Genomic DNA, 7592 nt, shown 5'->3' with positions numbered 1-7592 from the left:
GTACCATGTACCTCATGGCGAGGGCTCAGATTTTGAGTCCGGAGTGGGACTCTCCATACCTTTGGTTCGATTATCATCGCCGGGTGGAGTCCATGAAGATGACACTTTCTTTCGCCACACACTCTTGGTAGTGGGTGTTGTTTCGACCTCTTTCTTTTCCGATTCTAGAAACTTCTTACATTGGATTCTGCATCTCGCGTTTCTGTGGTTGTGAAGCTTAATTTGCTTCGCCTCCTCCTGAATCCACAGACTTTCTACGAATTCAATGAGGGCTTCGATGGATAGGATGGATAGCTTCTCCGGCTCTTTCTCGGATTTCTTTTTTCGGTTGAAAGTTTTGACTTGAGAGCATTGCTCAACCTTTGGCTTGAAGGCGAATTTCTCCTTCTGCCCATTGATGTTGAGCCAGAGTTCTCCAGCTCCCACATCAATATGTGTGTTTGCCGTACTCAAGAATGGCCTTCCCAAAATGAGAGGCGTCTTGGTGTCGACTTCCATGTCGAGGATGACAAAGTCGACGGGGATGAAGAAATTCTGGATCCTGACCGGAATGTTCTCCGTAATTCCCACTGGGTAGCGAACCGATTGGTCCGCTAGCTGCAAACACATAGCAATAGGGGCATGCACATGATGGTTGAGTTTGTCGTACACTACCTGGCGCTAACGCTTGCTCCCAAGTCGCATAGAAGGTTCGTAAAGTGTTGGGTCCCAATTGAGCATGTGATGGTAGGGCATCCTGGGTCCTTCTTCTTCACCAGGAGAGGATCGAGTATAGCTGCGCTACACTCCTCTGTTAACTGCACGACCTCGGTGGTGGGCAGAGTCCTCTTGTTTCCAAGGATATTCTTGATATACTTGGCGTACGTGGGTACTGCATAGCGTCAAGAAGTGGTATGTTGACATAGAGCTTCTTTATTACCTCGACGAACTTGCCGAATTGTTCGTCAGCCACTGGCTTCCTTATCCGCTCCAGAAACGGTAAGGCAGTTGTATCGTGATAGTCTCGTGAAGTTCTAGGGGGTTCCACAGGGTCTTCCTGGGTTACAGATGTGTTGGATTCGACGACCTCCTCCAACACTTCGTCTTCAACTTCGATATGGCTGGCGGTTATGGTCTTCTGCCGAGTTCCTGCATCCTATAGAGAAGGTGGCTCTCGCTTGGACTTACCACCACGCGTAGTCACCGCACTAACGTTTCCTTTGGGGTTACTTCCGGTTGCCCGGGTAGTTTTCCCGTGTTAGCATTAGGACAAGAAGAGGCAAGCTGAGCTACTTGAGTTTCTATCATTTTGTTAAAGCTCAACTAGTTTTTGATAACAGAATTAAAGCCCTTTAGCTGTGCGGCCATAGACTCCAAAATTTTGTCATTGGCAAGAAACTTCTTGCTAATGTTATCATTTATTTGTTTCTGGCCGTAAACTAGGTCTTTTATTGTGGGCTGAAAATTGTTATTGAAATTCATACCTTGTTGTTGACTGAAGGGGAGGTTGGGCTTTGAGTTCCAACCCTGCTGAGGACGAAATCCCGAGTTGGGATTGTTGTTGGTTCCAACGAAGTTCGCGTCCTCTTGAGTCAATGGACAAGAGTTGCCCGAGTGCCCAGTCTCGCCACATGTTTCACATGTCATCCGAGACTCCATGATCTGGTTGACCTCCTGGTGTGGAGATTCCAACTTTTTCATGAGAAGGTCCATCTTGGCGGCCAGCATATCGACACTGTCGATCTGATGAACTCCTTTGGGTTTGGCTACATACCTTTCTCCTTTCCAACTCTGGTTGGAGGCTATCTTGTCGATCAGCGTCTTCGCTCTTGCAAAATCAAGAGAGAGGAAGGAACCACCCGCTACTGCGTCAATGTGGTCATGAGCTTGCTGAGTCAGACCATGGAAGAAGTTCTGAATAATCAGCCATTCCTCCATGCCGTGGTGTGGGCATGCTTGGATGTAATCCTGGAGATGTTCCCAGACTTCCGGGATGGTCTCATCCGGTAATTGTTGAATTCCGGAGATCCTGTTCCTGAGGGCATTGGTTTTGCCCACTAGAAAGTACTTGGCTAGGAATGCATTTGAACAAGCTTCCCATGTCGTGAATGCTTCCTTCCCAAGCAGTGAGAACGGGAATAGCTGAAGGCGGACGATATCTAATGTAGTACCCTTGGGGTTGATGGTATTGCTTACTTCCAGAAAATTCTGGAGATGAGCATTGGCATCCTTAGATGCCTTACCGCAGAACGGACTTGCCTAGACCATGTTCACCAGTCCAGTTTTTAGCTCAAAGCCATCATTGCCGGCTTGATCTTAGTTTAGTCCAGTAGGAATGTGGCTGCTGGACGGGGTTGAGAACTGACGAAGAGTCTTCTGAGCCATGGATGATGAGGCTGATGTGGATGGGGAACCTGAAGGCCAAGTAAGTATTTTCTGAGGTGGGACGACGCGGCGTCGCACTATTCTCGCAATTCTTCCTGGATTCGGATTGAAGTTACTTGGTAGGTCGAAACCGGTCATGCACGGCTCTGCATCAATCAAAAAGATAGAGAGAGCAATGATAAACCCGCTAAGATTAGCGGTGACAAACTAGTAAAGTTTATCAAACTATTTATGATATCTTTAGGGAATTGCTTCCCCGGCAACGGCGCCAGAAATGCTTGTTGGCATTTCTTATGCCCAACAGAATATATATTCCGCAAGTGCACAGAATCACCGCTGTAACACTTCACCTTGGAGCATTCCAGGGTATCTTAATTTTCCTCAGGGAAGCAATGTAAAGAAGTATCGTAAATCGAATGATAACCGTACTAGCTTAATAAACCGGCTAACTAGATGGGGATAAGCCAGATAGGTAGGTAGGATAAATGGCCAGTCAATGACCGAGTGACACACGGAGGCTCAACTCCTTAGAGAGGTATCAGCTGGGAGGACAACGAGCGAGATAAGAAATCTAATTCACTTCTAAACTATCAAGCTAACCTCTCTAGATCAGACTTAGCACCTGACTAATCTTCGGGAAACCAGAGCTTACTTCGGCGGCCTTAGGGAAGGACTCAGAATGGGATGAGAAAGGAGTCCAATGGCAGTCGGCAACTACTGCCATGAAAACACCCGAACGTGGTGGACTACGTTGGACAGACAGGGCTGTCACCACCTGCCGCCTACCACAATGGTATCGTGGGGTGGAACACACTTTCTAGCTAACACTGAGCTCAGACACCACATCCGTACTCGGTGTTAGGATTTCTCTCGAGGCCTTCGAGAGAAATCCCCCTCAACCTAGAGAACTAACTTGAGTTCTCTAGTCCGGGCAAGAAAACCCGTAAGGTAAGATCCCAAAAACAAGAAAGATAACTTAGCCTAAGCTAAAGGTAAACTTACTTCCGCACACAAGCTGAATACTCAAACTTGAGGAGATAAAAGAATGCGGAAAGTAACGCTGACTCAGATAAATAAAGAAGATAACTTATATTGATAAAGTCAAAAGAAAGATACAAGAGCTATACCAGACTTCCGATGACTCCGGAATCCCGAGCAAGCTCGACTTGACCCTAACTCCCAAACTACTAACCTACTCTAGAAAGTGAAGAGAGAATGAGCTCCAACAGTGTGTGTAACAAGTGATGGATGAGAATTCTATTTATAGCACTCCAGGGTTGGTTCTCGGCAGGTGAAGCACGTGGCGTCGGTTGTAAGCAGGTATGATGGTTGAGCTTGTCTTCCACGTGAAGCCAGGACATGAGACGCTGCAGAGTAGGGCTGGCCGGCCTCTCCTAGGCCGGCCGGCCTAGGATTGTGGCCACATGGCCACCGCCTTCTCCTGGACGTCTCTGATTTCCTCCTGGGGTCGGTGATGTTTGCTTAGGACAAACGCACACACGTGCTAGGCTGCCCGGCCTAGGGGAGGCTGGCCGGCCTCCCTCTGGCTCCTCTCGGCCCTCCTTTGCGCCGACGTTTCACTTGTATGCTTGTGATCTTCCCTGGGTGGTGGATCGATGACTTGGACACGAGTTCTCACTGAGTTGTGGGTCCTTTGATCCATGTGCAAGCCTTTCGGTTCCTTCGATCAAACTGACACCCAATCCACGACTAAGAGGCATTGTGGTAGTGTTACTTTGCCTCTGGATAGAAGACGTGGCATTATCTTCAGGGGTGCTAGGCCGGCCGGCCTAGGAGAGGCCGGTCTGCCTGGGTTCATGCCCGTTTTCGTCCAAATTTTGTACACGATCTCCTGAAATCACAACTCATCCAAAACTTGTGGAACTCGTTAGAAATAAATAAAATATGAATGGAACATAGTGTAAAGCTCAATTAATCCAAGAAGTTGATGGGCAAAACGTGAAATAAACAGTAACTTAATTCAGTAGCTGCAGCTTTAGAAGCAATAATTGTCATGGTTTGGTCAGGAATTGTTCACAATATTGTTGCTATCAGTCTAATCACTTAGACTTCTGAGATTCTGAGGAAACTTGATGGAAGTCAATTTGGTTTATTTAGATTTGCCATGTTCGGCAGACCAAAAAAAAGGAGCTCATACACATTGGAGAGTCAGATCAGAACACAAGTGAATAGGAAAAGGGCCGATTCATTCATTAGAATTATATTACAAAATGCCGATCTGTGAGATCAGGCTGATACATTGGCTATTTCTTCTACATACTACTACCAATCTACTCATCGGCGAAGACATTGTTGATCACATTGTCGACACTCACTTCATCGCCGATGATGGTGGCAATGCCATCGAGGTCGTCGACTAGCTCCTCAAAATCTTCCCTCGCTTCTCCTTGGGGGAAAACGGGATGTAGTGTCTGAAGATTGTTTTCGGAAAGGGTCTGCACCACTGTGAGGGCGACAGTAGCTCCATAGTGGACTCTATGTCCGGTGACCTCTTTGATACGGTTGGGGATGTCTTGTAGCCGAGCGGCGACAATATCACCGCAAGCGTTCAACGCGTTCGTAGCAGCTGCTGCTGCAGTGTAAAGGGATTGGATTTGTGACTCTAGGGCTATAATCAAGAAGACAAAGATTGAGCAGGATCAAAGATACATCAGAAGAGAGTTTTTTTCTTAGTAGAAGGATTCACCTGCCACCCTGGTGTCGGCCGCGACGAGTTGGGCATGAAGGACCAATGTTGTGTTCTCAGCAACCAGTTGGCCTGCCTGGGCTGCATCCAGACTGACCTCAAGACAATCGGTCTTCTTGGTCTCCTCGGTGTAGTTTGTACGTGCTTCATCCTTCTCCTGATAGAGACTCTGGATGAGCTCTCGGGTCTCCTTGTCGACGCCATGGAAAGGACTCGATGGCACTATAGAAGGAGAGCGAGGCGATGCGCTAGAAGCTTCGGCATCCCTGCAAAAATCAGGAAGTTAATTAGATCTAACTGGGTTGCACCAAATCATGGAGAAGAGGTCAATGAGATCTATTACCCATGGTGACGACAGAGCGCTGGAGGTTGATTCGAGCATCCTTCGCCCGCACGCTTGTTTCCTACCATTGGTGCTAGAGATGGAGACTAGGATTCTCTGGAGCAGAGGAGGAAGCTAGAGCCGATGGGGCTTGGTGTGTTGGCCATACTTATGGCTACTATTTATAGACCCAATGAGGGAGATGAATTGGCTAAAAGGAAGGTAAAACAACTTAACCGTGGAGTTGATTGAAAATGAATCAGAGGTGGAAAAGATGGAATTCGAATCATCGCTGTGCAAACAAGTGGTGGAGGAGAAATGGAACTAAGGGTAAAAAAGGGCTTTTACTCGCCGCCTGCATGAGACGTGAGGAGTTGACTGTGTGTAGTACTGAGTCCACGAGGAACAAGGAGAGAGGCTGCTCAGATTGAAGGAATTTCGAAGCAAAATTACATTTTACTCCGAAATTGGGGGCATGTGTTGACACCGTTTTTTCCCATGTGTCAATCTGTTGGATGAGCAAGAATGGGCCGATGCCAGAATGAAGGGAGAGAGATGCGTATTGGGCCTTTGGGCTAGACTGGACGTTGCAGCCGGTGGAGCTGAAGGAAGGAGCTGATGAAATCACATTGGCAAGTTATCTTTTAGATTTCGTCGTTTAAATTAGGTAAGTGTGTTTCTTCATTCGCAAGTTATAATCTTGCCGTATCGGCAATGGGGTCTAGGTTTAGCCTATAAATAGTAGACCTCCAGCATCTGTAAACGTTGATCAACCACATCCACACCAAAAACTCTACTTTTTCCAGCACATCTACCTTTCATGTCGGCAGCTTTGCCAAAACCCTAGATGCAGTAGACTTTTCTCTTTACGAGTTCTTCTTAGCAGGCACATTCATTGTTTGCTTGTAAGTTCCGAGTCGAGTTGCGTAGATAGGCCCAGGTTGACGATGCTTCGCTTCTTCCTCTATCTATAGCACTCAAAGTTATCGAGCACATTAAGTCCGTCCGGCGGGGCTTAGCTTGTTCACCAATTTATCGATAAAAGCTATCGATCTGTTAGGTTAATCCGCTTAGTCTAGCTTTTTGCTACTTTTATCACAAGTTATCGATAGGAGTTATCAGCTCATTAGGTTAATTGATCCATTAATCTGGCCTGTTGTTACTTTTATGACAAGTTACCGACATCTGCTTAGATCTCGCTAGGTTAACTCGTTTGATCTAGTTTGTTTTAAGTTTTTCTCACAAGTTATCCAGCCTAGATTCGCTCGCTATCGGCTCACTATCATGATTGCATCACAATAGCCGATTGGACCTAGATCCAGGTGCTGTTCATAAGCTACGTTGCTTTAAACGCAGCTTGCCTCCCCGAATCGGCTGCCCGATAGTCGATTTGCTGACGTCGACGATATCGGCTGGCTAGCCGAAAACCTCCCCGAATTTAACGTTTTATCTTCTTTATCAATTGTAGGTCAAATTGACTGGCATAGCAAGTGCACCATATGCGCGCGGATTGGGTTTGGCACGACGGAGCGAAGCAGATCTCCCCGGCCCTAGCGTACGTGGAGCATGAGCACCCGTCCAGCGGGATTTTTGCGCCAATAGCCGCTTGGTGGAGGGCCTGAATTTGTACCTCCAGGGCTTTACTTTCCATGCAGAAAAGGAGATGGTTATTGGGGAAAAAATCTTCGTTGAGAATAAATTTTGCTCAGAGAGAAGAACCGTACCTACAACTCTGCCATCGGCATCGGACAGCATCGCCCGAGCGGCGGAGGTCTCACCCTTGGTGGCGGTTAGGGCGGCCTAGGTGGTCTACGAGCAGAGCTGGAGATGCACAATCTCACGAGTTGCCTCGGAGTAGAGGTCGCGTATCCCCTTCCACCAACGGAGGTAGCGCCAAGCATCATCTCCATTGTAGGAGTCGACGGAGCCGCTGGAGGAACTTGCTGTGGCTGTGGATTCGGCACCGCGAGCACCCCTGTAGGCCAAGATGGCTATTGAGATGGTCCTGTATTTATAGAACAGAATTAGTGGTTTGAACATGTATAAGTCATGCATGATTAACATATTCTTACCCTTGGCGGCGAAGGCGGGCACGGAGTGGCAGATTGCCTTCTAGAGCTCCATCTGCCGGGCGCTTGTTGTTACTACCTATGATCATGATGGAGATTGAGAGACTAGAGGCTGAGAGAGACTGGAGCA

The 7592-nt window shown here is 47.6% G+C and overlaps 1 non-coding gene across 1 annotated transcript; it reads left to right on the top strand.

Annotated features, from left to right (window-relative positions):
- Positions 1–1915: 1915 nt before the first annotated feature.
- On the top strand, positions 1916–2022 carry LOC120646598. Its single transcript, XR_005664500.1, has one exon. It is a non-coding gene; the product is annotated as a small nucleolar RNA R71 (small nucleolar RNA).
- Positions 2023–7592: the final 5570 nt, after the last annotated feature.

The sequence above is a fragment of the Panicum virgatum genome, chromosome 8K (assembly GCF_016808335.1).
Source record: "Panicum virgatum strain AP13 chromosome 8K, P.virgatum_v5, whole genome shotgun sequence".
NCBI classification, from domain to species: domain Eukaryota; kingdom Viridiplantae; phylum Streptophyta; class Magnoliopsida; order Poales; family Poaceae; genus Panicum; species Panicum virgatum.
The sequence above is the reverse complement of the archived record's forward strand: the minus strand, read 5'-3'. Positions and strand labels throughout refer to the sequence as shown.